Source organism: Rosa chinensis, chromosome 2 (genome assembly GCF_002994745.2).
Source record: "Rosa chinensis cultivar Old Blush chromosome 2, RchiOBHm-V2, whole genome shotgun sequence".
Lineage (NCBI taxonomy): Eukaryota > Viridiplantae > Streptophyta > Magnoliopsida > Rosales > Rosaceae > Rosa > Rosa chinensis.
In genome coordinates, this window is record NC_037089.1 from 35,493,577 (window position 1) to 35,507,170 (window position 13,594).

General features: G+C 35.0%; 1 long non-coding RNA gene across 5 annotated transcripts; it reads left to right on the forward strand.

Annotated features, from left to right (window-relative positions):
* The first annotated feature begins 10,062 nt into the window (after positions 1-10,062).
* Positions 10,063-12,166, forward strand: LOC112184208. 5 transcript variants are annotated; one of them, XR_005806796.1, is made up of 5 exons: positions 10,063-10,568; positions 10,700-10,779; positions 11,480-11,534; positions 11,615-11,686; positions 11,936-12,166. It is a non-coding gene; the product is annotated as an uncharacterized LOC112184208 (long non-coding RNA). The 5 variants fall into 5 exon arrangements; XR_005806795.1 differs by having other exon boundaries at positions 10,064-10,568; positions 11,974-12,166; XR_005806794.1 differs by lacking the exon at positions 10,700-10,779 and having other exon boundaries at positions 10,065-10,568.
* Positions 12,167-13,594: the final 1,428 nt, after the last annotated feature.

A 13,594-nucleotide genomic window follows, 5' to 3' on the forward strand; every position in this document is an offset into this window, starting at 1 on the left:
ACAATCAATGCATTAAGCACATATGGAAGTTTGATTAATTCAAGCAACAATAACAAGTTAGAACGCTAATCTTATCATGCACAACTCATTGTTGATTTACCTAAGTAATTGTAGGTTTTCCACTTTGATTATTAAGACCTAGAATGCTAGCATATCTTAATATGGATTCAATTACATGCCCATTAATCAAAGTATGCATCCAAAGATGAATAAACACATAAACGATGGGATTGAAGCACAAAATCAACAAACATCCATAACATCTATGAAATCACAATTTACCTTTTTGAAAACCTAAAACCTAAAATATGTTTCATAGTATTCGAAAACTAAACTTCTAAAATCAATACTTCATCCTCACATGAAATAGCAACAACCAAGAAACAAAAACAAAAATAGAAATCGAAATTGAAATAGAATTTGTTTTACAAAGTATCAAAACTGAAAACAATAAAAAAGTGTTCAGGGTTACACTTTTGAATTCTTCAAGGACACAAGAAGCTTCAAAGGTGGTGGAATGGATAAGGCTCACGGCAAGGATACTTGAATGGAGAGAGGAATGCTTCACGGTCTTGAAACTTGGAACTTGGAAGAATTGCCGAAAACTTGAGAGAAGAAGGGGATGAGTTTGTGACTTTGATTCTGAATTTTGTGGTGATGAAAAAGTCCCCCACACTTAAATATTGCATTGTCCTCAATGTAATCAATCATAAGCATGCAATGGAACAATTAAGCATATAGGAATGGAATTTACGAAAATAAATACGAAAACAAAGAAGCAAAAACGAAAATAAAAGACACAAGTACAATTCAACCTAAACAAGTGAAGGGATAGAAATGTCAAACTCTCGTTGATGGCTCCTCCACAGCTTCGGTTGAAATGGGTTGCCTCCCATGCAGCGCTTAATATTTATAGTCCTTCAGCCTGGACTCTTCTCCTTGCCCACACAACAATTATTATTATTATTTTTTTTTTTTGAGTTAATTTTCTTTATTTTATTTTTTTACACACTTACAACAATTAAATATTTAATGAAATTCAAAACAACCTAAGTATATTAATTACAATTTACAACATGCTTAATCTAAGTGAAACACATATAATTAATTTACAACATGCTGAAAAATAAAACCTCTACAAATTGCACAACAATGATAAAATACATGCTTAATTTGGTGACACTCATAAAACTTAAACTAAATCACAATTATAGCTTGGCCTAGCATAAATCGCAATTTGTCACCATTCCACAAATGTAGTACAAAAATTTAGCATGCATTCTATATAAATACAAAATTAATGACACTTTAAGCGTTAGAGATTTTAACAATCCCCGGCAACGGCGCCAAAAATTGATGCGGCTAAAATAGCCTCACAATTTAACCCTGCAAAATGTAGTTGTTAGTATAGGATAAGCAGGGATCGTTCAGTCTGGGGATTGTAGGGTACACCTAAACAAAAAGGTCAATTTAAATTAGTAATTAATAAAACAAGTATTAACAAGTATTTATCTACAAATTTACAATCATAAAAAGGGGGGATTCAACTTTTGGTTTCTAAGTTCCTACGAAATAAAACAAAAAGATAAAAATATATACATGTGATCGACTTCTTCACACTCAAACCAGAATTTCCAAACCATATCAACATGCATTGAATTATTTCAATCTAAACAACCTAAAATCGTGCCAACACTAAATATCAGAAATGAATTCGAAGTACGAGTCTGAAGAGATCGAGTACCACTTTAATTCTTCTTTAATCTCCTAAGTTAGGAAAAGTCCGTAACTTAAAATATTTCATATAAAACATCACGTTAATACTGAAGAGCATCCGTCAACATTAAATATGAATCATTAAGTGCAATTAGAATTCTGAATTCAAACATGTATGCATCCATAAGAAGTTACAAACGCACAAACATGTAGCATATAATCTCGACCATTGTACATAGCCTTTACCACTTTAATTTATGCCCTAAAACGATTAGGTGAATCAGAACACAAATTTGGCTTTATTAACCTGCAGATTAACATAGTTATTTAACCAAAATCATATGCTTAAAAATATAAAGGATGGCACAAAATCATATTATAAAGATATCATAAACAACTCAAGAACATAAAGAAACAAATCTGAAAATTACTAACATAAACTCATTCTCAACAAAAATCCAATTCCAATAATAAAGCTCATAAACGAAATCTGAAATTCAATAATAAAGAGTACGAAAACAGAAATAAGGGCCATGAATTACACTTTTTGATCTTCAAGAAAGCTTGGAGAACGTCAAGAGAACACAAAGCTTGGCCTTCAAGAACACGAACAGCCTTGGAGAAGTCCTAAAGCTCTTCACGACAAGAGGCTTTTTCTGAATATTTGGGGAGAGTTTTGGAGAGAAGAGAGCTAAGCTAATGAACTGAATTTTGTATGAAGAAGTGATGATTTTGGAGTAGAGAATGACTGCTATTTATAGTGGAATTCTCATCTCTTGTGATGCAATCATGCCCAATCATCTTGAGGTGATTTCTCCTCCAAATTTGCTTGATTTTCTCTTGACAAAGTCATGAATTTTCTGATTTCTTTTCCCCTTAATGGCTCATTGTATATGCCTTGAATAGCGACCAGATACATCCCTTATTCTTCTCCTTTGATTTGCACTAATTTCTTCTTCCAATTGTGCACATAATGAACTCCTACAATCAAGAAAAATCAAAATTTAATTAGTGTTATAATCAATAGTAAATAAGATAATCAATAATAAATATTGATTATAAACACTCCCTTTTATCTCCTTGAATTCTTTCTGATTTTTGCTTTAAGTTTTCCTTGAATTCATCACTCAAGAGTTCTTAATGGGATGGACACTTTTTAAAATAAGAAAATCAGAAATTAGAAAGTTTAAAAGAAGAAAGTTTCCTAAAACAAAATAGGAAATATTTCCTAAAATGAAAGAGGAAAGTGTTTAAAATAACTCATCCTTCATTTACTCTCATTTCTGCTCTTTTTCGCTTGTTTTCTCCATTTCAGTCCTTGAGGTACCTAAAAACATAAACTGTGTTATAATTATTAATTTTAAGAGAATAACTTAGCAAAATGAGGGAAAATACATATTTAAAATGTCACACTTTGTGCTCTTATCAAAAAGTCTTCACAAAACCTCCTATATATAGTGCACAGCTAGCCAAGGTTTCAAGGTTGATTTATACTTTAATGACATCATTCAACCAATCAAAATATTGCATGAGAAGTAGAGAACAAGTTGGTTCTTCATTGATATCTTCTTTGCCGAAAATATTATGTATCTTCCCTCAATTTGGTCTTCATTCAACTCGTATGCAATCGGGAAACCTAAATTGATATTTATTTATTTTCTTTTCTTTTCCATAATTTACACGAAGTAGATATTTTTCCAAACTCTCCCTTATTGTGTTTGCCAAAATCTTCTTTTATTTTCCTTTTAATTCTCACGGCAACAACAAATAAATGTGGGACTAGGATTCCTCCAAGACGTCATGATGCTTCTAGAAGGTCACATGCAAGTCACATGCTTCAATCTTTGGGCCAGGCTTCTTCATTTGGACGTTTCAAAGCTCATCTTCTATTTGTGACGCCATCTTGTGTCTTCTAGAACATTCTTGCACAATCTTGAGTCATCTTGAAGCCACAGCATCTCCTAGCCTTCCCAGGTATCCTAGTATCATCAGGACTACTTTTCTAGTCCAATTAGGACTCTTCATTTCCGAGATGTTCTGGAACCTTCCTGAGCTCTCCTTATGTAGCAGGGACTCCTAGTCATATTATGTTTCCTTTTCCTGGCAGGAATTGGGTTTCCTTGTCCAATTGAGATTCTGTCATTTCTCATTTCAATCATCAATACTTTATTTGTTGCTACTGTCACGAATGTGTAAAGTGTTAAAGAAGCAGAGCAGCTAGCAAGAGAGACATATGTCCTGCCAAAAGACGATCTTAAAAAAGATAGACATCCAGTCCATGATTTTGCTGCTGGGAACATGAAAGACAGTCACCTAATGGGGTCAGTCAACAATGGAGCTAGCTAATCCTTCCACTGGTTGTTCATATAACGGGGGCTTAGAGGAACTTCTGCGTGTTAAAGGTATGTGGTCATCAACCCCTTTTGAACCTGTCGCACAGAGGAAGCCATTTAACAGGCCCAAGTTGACATCATTGGCGAGTGGAAGGCTCATACAGGGTTACTAGGAAATGTAGTTTAATTTTCCACTTTCTGTATGTACAAATTAAATATTACGAAAGTTCTATGATTCTTTCTATTTTCTTACCTTTGGAAGTTTGGAGTATTTCGTTCTTGCTTAGTTTTTTTTCTTTATTCATTTCGTAACTAGCTTGATGTTGAATCTGCTTGATTTTAGTTTAGTTTTGTATTGACTGAGAGCTACAGGACATTTGAGTGAATTTGGCTTGAGTTTGCTTAGTTAAAGAATAAGGTTCACTAAATCTTTCTGGTCCTGCAGTGTGAGCATGTACTACATATTAGCAGAAAATATAGACCAGAAAATAATTTGATATGACTCCACCATGCTTTTAAGCACTTTAACCGGTGCACTTTAATCGACTCCATTCTGAAAACATAGAAAGTAGGGATAGACAGCTTCATATGAGCTTCCTCCTTATTTCTGCTTGAGAACTTGAACTTTCTTTTCATTTCGAGCATTATTTTGCCTCTTCACATAAATTCTAATACCACCTCTAATTAACTGTACCCAAAAAAAAAAAAAAAAGGAATCTAATCAACTTCTGGGGTCTTCACAAACTGCATTTAGAAGGTCTTGAATGCGATGTATTAAGGAATCTAGGATGAAGATTACAACTGGATTAGGGGTACGTTAGGCTATATATTGATGATAAAACTGAAAAATGATTTCGGAAGTAAAGAAATTAGAGAAAGCAGCTAACATTCTTCTGGTTGATTTATTAAGAAAGTCTTCTCCTAGGTAAGAATTTGATATCAAGTTTGAAATAGCTCATAATCCTCTATATTGAAGAAGGATATCAAAGAAGGAAGGACAAATAGTAGGATCTGATTGATATGAGCAACCTTTAACAGTATTTTTGCTCATATGTTGTTCGTGTTTCTTGTTGACATAAAAAACACATGTATTCATATATATAGTTTTTGTTCTTCTTCCCTCATCGCTTTGCATCAGCTGTTTCTAGTCCTCACTAATCATACCAAGACAGAAGCATATATGGAGTATGTTCCAGCAGCCTCTCCTACATAGCTCTTCTTCCTCATCCATTCAGTCAAGAGGCAGTGTAAACAGAAGAGGCTCTCCTACACTCAGAAATCCCTAATTTCTTGGAAGCGATTACGCTAGGAAATTCATAATTTCTTGGTACCGACTACTCTAAAAAAATTTATATGTTTTCGTGGTAGCTTTTTCCGCTCTGAACTAACCTTTTTCTTATTCTCTTTCAGGATGAGTAACTTGAACTAATTGTACTTTGCTCCATTGGGAACAACTAGCCCTGGATATCACATGTGGGTTTGTGATGTTCGCCAGCATCTCAAGGCCGACGGAAGCCTGGATACAATTCTCAAGCCTAGCCAGGACGTGTTAACGGTTGAGCAAGCTCAATCTTTGGAAGCAAATATAGTAGCCTTAGAGGAAAATAAGGCAAAAGTCATCATCCTAATGACTCGTCATATGGATGATTTGCTCCAGTACGAGTGTATGAATGAAGAAGACCCTAGAAGGCTGTGGGTCTCACTCGAAGAAAGATTTGGCAACGTCTGTGACTCCTTGCTTCCTGACCTAGAAGTGAGGTGGCATAGCCTCCGATTCTATGGTTTCAAGTCAGTTCTTGACTACAACTCGGAAGTACTTCGCATTAAATCCTTAATGAAATTCTATTGTAAAGAGATCACAGATGCGATGTTGATTGAGAAGACTCTCTCTACATTCCCCGTCTCTGCATTGATGGTTGCTAAGAACTATCGAATTGATGTTACTGCAGGATGGATCACAAGGTTTCATGAGCTCATTTGAGCTACAAATGTCGCTGAAAAGCATGACAACATCCTTGTGAAGAACTATAATTCGAGATCCGTGGAAACAGAGCATATTCCGGAATCCAATTATAGTCGCGCCTCTAAGAGGGGGCGTCAAGAGTGAAACCCTAATCTCAGGGATACTTCTGGACGTTCTGGTCCATATAATCGCTCTACTTGGGAAGGTAACCGCCAAAATATGGGAACATGGAACCGAAGAGGTCAACTTGGAAAGAAAGAGCGAGGCAACGCCTCTGGCCATGTTGGTGACGCCACCAACACTAAGAGCCATCTAAATGACGCTTTCAAAGCGCCTCCATTAATGGAGTCTAAGCAAAGAGATGTATGTTCTCGATGTGGAGTATCCGGTCATTGGGCACACATTTGTAGAGCTCGTGAAGAAATTGTCACAAAGCATATTGTGAAGCAAGAGAAGCTCACTACGTGAAACTTGATCTAGAATGAAGGGTTGAAGACTACAAATCTGGCTGGGATCAATAGATCGCCAATTCTATTTAAGTCTTTATTTTTCCAAGAGATGTAATAGGCAATTGCCATATATTTTGTAGTAAATGTCATTTGTTTAGTTTTTCTTCACATAGGCTCATCCAAACTGAGTATGATGTCTAGGAAGTTTTGAGATAAGTAGTACTTAAGCGAACTTTGCTCCACTGACATCTCTCTACTCACCTGGTCATATTTATTTTGGAGTTACTGAAAGAAGTCAAACGAATGGTGTATCAAGTTTGCTCCAATCTTTCATTTTGGTGTACGCCGTTAAATTTTCCGTTATCTTTACAAAAAAAAAATGACAAAGTTAAAGGAAAGATAACGGAAATTTTTTTTTTTTTGCAAAGATAACGGAAAATTTAACGGCGTACACCAAAATGAAAGATTGGAGCAAACTTGATACACCATTCTGATAGTTTTGAAAGTTGGTACACCAAAATGTAGAATGGCCTAAAGTTCATACACCATTTGTGAAGATATCCCTTAAAAAAAATATATGACCTAAATACGTTATTTGCCTTGATCGTCGTTTCTTCTCCCTTGTTCAACTTGTCGACTGCCCCCCAAATGCTCTCGATAAAAATGGAAAACGTAGATTGGAATCTTGAGCTCCAGCACCTGAATGGAAGCAACAACCACCAAGTAAGGAACTACCCGGCTAAAAAAAACAAGTCCCTTGTTGAATTCCGGCACAGCCTTCCTGGCGCCAGCCACCATGAAGCCTTTCTTATTGCCGGAAGTTCTTTTCAAGAATTGAGGCATATGCCTCCACACGCCAACGTGGTTAGAGTGATTGAGTGGGTAGACAAACATGTCCAAGGAGGTTTTGGGTTTCATGTCATTCTTGAAAGCTCTCATATGACTTTGAGAACTGTAAAAATATGAACGAAGTCTTGAAGAGAAATTTCAGTTTATTATGCTCCAACTCTTGAAAGAAGTTGAGCAATGTCATGAAAATCAACTCATGCATGAAGATATTAGACCTCAAAATGTAATAATTGATGAAGACAGTTTTTAGATCAAACTGACTGGGTTTGACATAGCTCATCCCCTATGGTCACTTCCCGTCGTTCCCCTGTATAACTATATCAGAAATCATATAACAATCAAACAATGTAGCAATTATTATAAAAAAAAAAAAAAGGCTAGATAGAAGTAATACAACATAGACGTCCAGAAGGCTGTTATAATAATTTTCAGAAAAATTATAACTTGTGGGATCAAATTTGCAAGCTTTCAATTGTAAAAGTATACTAATAGCTAGGTATCAAGATTCAATTCATTTTTCACCTAATCCCATTATAGTTAAAAAGGATAGAAATAAAAAGACACAGAGTGTAAGAAGTAGAAACAGAACATAACACATAGCTGATTGAGATTCCTGATATAGCGAGTCATTAGACTATCAATTTAATTTATTATACACAACGAAAAGAAACCTACAATCATGGAGTTCTTGCTTAGAGTTTGACCTGCCAAAAATTGCCAAGTGAATAGGAATGATCACTATGCTGATCATAAGAAGTATTGTTGAATGACTGTAAATATGCCAAATTGGGACCAAGCAACAGATGTTGACCACGTACTAATGATTAGTTATCATAATTGAACCATATATATATGATGTACTCGTTTCCCGTTTGAACCATATACATCCATGATGACAATATTAGATTAAACACAACAACCTTGACCAAATCATTATTTTGCTAAAGGTTTAACAATGTAGCAGTTAGAAAAAGAAAAAAAAAAGTGACTAGAGAGAAGTAATATTGCATAGACGTCTAGAGGACAAACATATAACAAATTTTCAGGGAGAAATATCCAACTCGAGCTAACACCCACATTCCTATAACACTCAGCTGAATTAGATACAATTAAGCATTGCTTTTCAATGAGAAAAATCCAACAAAAGTCCTCATTTCCGACGACAATTTCCGACAGCACATAATTGCCCTCGCAAAAGAACTCTTTTTCCGACCACAAAAAATGGTCGTCGGAAATGTTCTATCAAAATATATTTTATTTCCGACGGATAATATGTTGTAGGAAAAAAGTTCCAATTTCGTCGGAAAAACAAAAAAAATGGCGGGACCTTTTGGCGCTAGTATTATTTTCGACGACATTTTGTATCGTTGGTAATGGTAGACCTATTTCCGAGAGGCAGTTGGCTTTGTCGGAAATGATTTCTTAATTTCGAGGGCAACAAAGTACCCTCGCTAATGAACAAATTATTTCCGACGGCTAGTGACTCTTGGAAATATTTCTCTAAATTGTATTATTTAATTTTTATAAACATATTATGTCAGAGAGGAGAATTGAGCATAAGATCTCTAACTTTTCAAAATTAATTTTACCATTTTTTCACAGGTTACTTGATGATTATATTATTAGTTTATTAGATTTGATGATTATATGTTAAAGACAAAACGATTTTAGTATATATTGGTTACACGAACGGACCGAATCTGTCCAATCTGTCGAATCGGAACCGTTCGTATTTATAATGGTAAATTGTAGTTTTGGATGCCTTAAAGATAACCAAATTGGTTGAAATTTTGCATAGGTGATCTATACATTATGACCTAAAATCTGAACGGTTAAGATGTGAAAATGTGGCCGGAAAGTAGGGGAAAACCGGAAATCAGTACCGTCTGCACGGTACGGACGTCCGCACCCAAGAAGCCCTATATATATATATATATATATATATATATATATATATATTATGAGTCTCATAGTTATATATTCATGATACATATTTGTGTATTGGATTTATATAAGACTTGATCGATCGATCATGCTAATTGGGAGGTTCCGCCCTAACCCAATATTGTTAGTTGCGGAAGTAGATAAGAGATCATCTATGGTAAATCACGATAATGCTAATTGGTAGATTCCACGCTAACCGGGGTGCTAACTTTAAATTCCGCCCTATATAGATAAGAGATCATGCTAACTAGGAGATTCCACCATAAACCCTAACAGTAAATCATGATTATGACTATCTTAACGATCGTCAATTATGCTGAAAACTTGTATAAGTAATATACTCATGAAGATCTAAAATTGAATAGTGGAGATGTCCATACATATAATCGAAAAGTGGGTTCATAAGAGATCTCTTAAAATGGCCAAAGAAAAGATCTGTTAGTGAAGGATCACATACATACTACTATCGAAAAGTACTGTTACATAGTACTATTCATTATCGATCACATACATACTACATATATAGTACAACTATCCCTCCACACATATATGCATTCGTATACAGTAGACATTAATGATGTTACTTTTTGTTCGGCTTTGATTTTGAGAAAATTTCTTGGAGAGAAGTCGTAAAGCACATTATACCGAGTTTGTGATTTGTGAATACATGACATGTTTAAATCGGATTTGATATGAATAAGTTACGGTGTATGGAAGTTTATTTCAATTGAAGATTTCGGGAATTTGTTATGGGAAAAATCGACTTTTCCTAATATCACGTATTTAGACAAATTAACCCTAAGCAGCCCCTCATTTTTTCCATCTTCTTTCTCTGGGCCGCACGACCCTTTCTTCTCCCTCTCTCTCTTTTTCCCGACCTCTCTCATTCTCTCTTCCCTCTGCAACCACCGGGAAATGCCATTCCCGGCCGCCACTGTTCCTCCTTCCCTTTCGAATTCCGGCTGCCATTTCACTACACCGGCAACATCTCTACACCGGCAATATCCGAGCTGCACGAACACCATAGATGGAATCTGTGTTTTGGAGGACTGGAATCTGCAGGTTTGAAATGTGGAGAAGACGGAGATTGCTGGGTCGATTTCTATTAGAATCAAATTGGGTAAGGGTTGTGGCAAATTCTGTTTTTTCGTGGTGTTGAATTTTGTTGGTTTCAGGAGCGTGGAGCTGGAATCGGGTACGGGTAATCTGGTTGGACATGCTGCTGAGTGGGAATGAGAGGCTGCCTGGTGCTGTTGTGCCTGCTAGGGAGAGGCTACTTGAGAGGTTGAGAGGAATGTCTCATTTGGAAACCAGGTTAGTCTCTTTGTAAGCTCTCTAAAATTTTTTAATTTAGAGCTAATTTCAATTGCAGATTGGCAATTACAATGAACATGTTTAGCAGTTAGCTTAATTGCAATTCTTACTATTATTCTAATCTTGCGTAGTTATATGAATATGAACCAAGTAAGATGAGTGGATTTGCTGGATATCAGAAGGCAACTGTCCTGCAGTACAGCCTTCTTTGGTATTTCTTTTTCCTGACTTATTGACCTCCAAATAACCTGAATTTTTGATATGTTTTACTTCTGTTAGTTAGTAAAGGATCTGAAAAGTTTCATCGCATTTCAACATAAAATGAATGTTCTGTGAATTTTCCAAGTTTGGTCTGTAATTGAGAAAGTTTCAGAATTTATAAAAGTTCTCTGATTTTCTGTTGAGATTTGAATTTCTATTTGAATCATTAAGTTCTGGTTTTTCTGTATATTAAACTAGACATCCCAATGCTTGTTTCAAAACTGATTCCTTGTCATTTGGATTTGCAATGAATTTTTGGTGAGTTTTGTAAGTTGACCATGCTGCTGAGATTTGTTTTTTATAAAACCTGCCAGTTCAATAAAATTGTGCATCCTGCACTTTGGAATAGGAATGAGAAAGGACGTGTGGAGGTATTCATAGACTGTTAACATAGTAATTTGACTTGGATCTGACAATCTTATTTCAAATGTCATTTACAATTTTAGGAAAATCTACTCAAGTTTTGCATATTATCACATTTCTTAAAATGATAAAACAGATAAGATAGAAGGCTAGCTGTTTCAGGATTTCCAAAACTAGTATAACTAGAACTAAAGTGTGCCACATTTTTGAATGAGTGACCTAGTCACGGATTGTGAGAGTAGTAGGGATCCTTGTGACTAAATCGATTGCTCGGGGAATCAATGCAGGAGATGTTGAAGCTTAGGGACGCAGGGATCTACACATGGAAACTTCACCAAGAAGGTAAAGCCAACTTCACCTCTGAATTTTTGAAGCTGTAAATGTTCTAGTTGGATTTCCTTAATTTGATTGTTGTTTGGCAGAACTTGACTGGAATTAGATGTTTATCTGAGGCCAAAGTCAATAAGATTTGTAAAGCTGCTGAGAAGATAGTGGTTAGTGCTCAATTTCTTCTTAATATCTAGATGCAATTGAAATCCATGTTCTGTTCTTGCTTGAAAATCTGCAGAAGTATCTTCTAGGAAGATGTTATTTTGTTGTATTACTTTGAAACTCCATTCAAATTTAATCTAATGAAATGCAGTTAAGGAAATACCTTATTGTTTAATCTAATGAAGTATCTTTTTTTGTTTTTCCTACTGGTACATTGTTGATATAGGAGTGTCTTCTTTAATTTAAATTAGGTATGTTCATACTTTACAATAGGACAATATTGCAACAGATTCAAGTGCACACCATGATGAAGATGGTATTGATGAAGATGGTGCTGAAGATGTTGCTGATGAAGATGATGCAAACTCTAATGAGGACTTCTATTAGATATATTGTTAGCTTCCTTGCTTAAGAATGATTGTGTTATAAAGACCAAATTTTGAATATTTATCTTTTTCTGAACATGTATGAATGATTAACTATGTTTCTTCTAATGCCATTGTTTTTTTATGAACATTTAATTATCTTGATTCATCTGCCTCTTACAATTAGGTTAATTGACAATTAAATTGAATGGGAGGAAAAACGAATAAATCTCGTGGAAAAACATTTCCGACCACTTTTTCCAACCACAATATCGTTTTCAGAAATACTAGATTATAATATTTTTCGATAGGAAATATCAATTTTTGAGGAAAATATGACCCTTGTAACTTATTCATTTTCGATGTCAAATAGTCGTCGGAATTAAATATTCTTATCGAAAATAGTTTTTTCCGACCACTACTATTTGTCGGAAATAAGTCCATGGAAAAAAATGGATTGGCTAGCAACCAATTTTTTCCTACAAGCAATGAATTATTTCCAACAAACATCTTTTGTCGGAAATAATATTTGTCGTCGTTGAGGAGTGAGAATTCCGACCACCGAAAAGTTATTTACGACCACGTCTAGTCATCGAAAATAGATCTTTTTCCGAGGGTTGGTCGGAAAAAGACTATTTCCGATGATATTTTTTCCGAGGACCACCGACAGCACCTAGCCGTCGGAAATAGCTTTTTCCAATGGGCAAAGTGGCTTTTCCGACCAAATCGCACCCTTGGAAATGACTATTTTTGTTGTAGTGAATTGAGGGTTGGGTATTGCTTCTTTCCTATACATGGCCAAGTTACCATGCTCTATCTAATCTCATTCTCACCCTTAATTTCACCAGTTAAAGTCACATATGACCTTACTAGGTAGATAGGCATTTTTTGTCTCAACTAGTGCCAATGTAATTCAGGTTAATTTGTTTTACTTCTAATATCATCAGCTTATCTTGTATATACTAGTCTGCAATCACATGCTCTGCATATGTGAGAAAATTTTTAATTGTAAATAAATAAAAAAAGTTATCTACAAAAGAAAAAGATTATTGTAGAGAGAAAATAGTAGGAGAGAAAAGTGGATGTTGTAGGATCATTTCTTTTCAATTTTTTTAATAAAATCTATTTTATAATTTTTCTATATACCCTTGTAATTTAATTTATTGTCAAAGTTTTTTTTATCTTTCAAGGTTAAATCTGTCAAAATTTTCAGTTTTGGCTAACAAAACTGTTAGTGTGAGTCATCGTTCCCTATTAGGAATAGACTTCATGGGAAGATATTGTTGTAATTACTTACCTTGTATATGTTGTGTAGTACGATTGTAATCTGTTTATATACACCGCAGAATGGGTGTAATAAGATCATCAGAAAATTCATTCTCTATCTTGTTCTATTTGACTTGGTATCAGAGCAAAGATCCGAGAGGACTTTGTCTCTTTAGTTGTCCAATTTTTTTCCCTCAAGTCCGAGGAATTGGTACAAAACCAAACCCCTTTGTTAGGGTTGTTTTTGTCGTTCTCAACCTTTACTTCAAGACTGGTCTT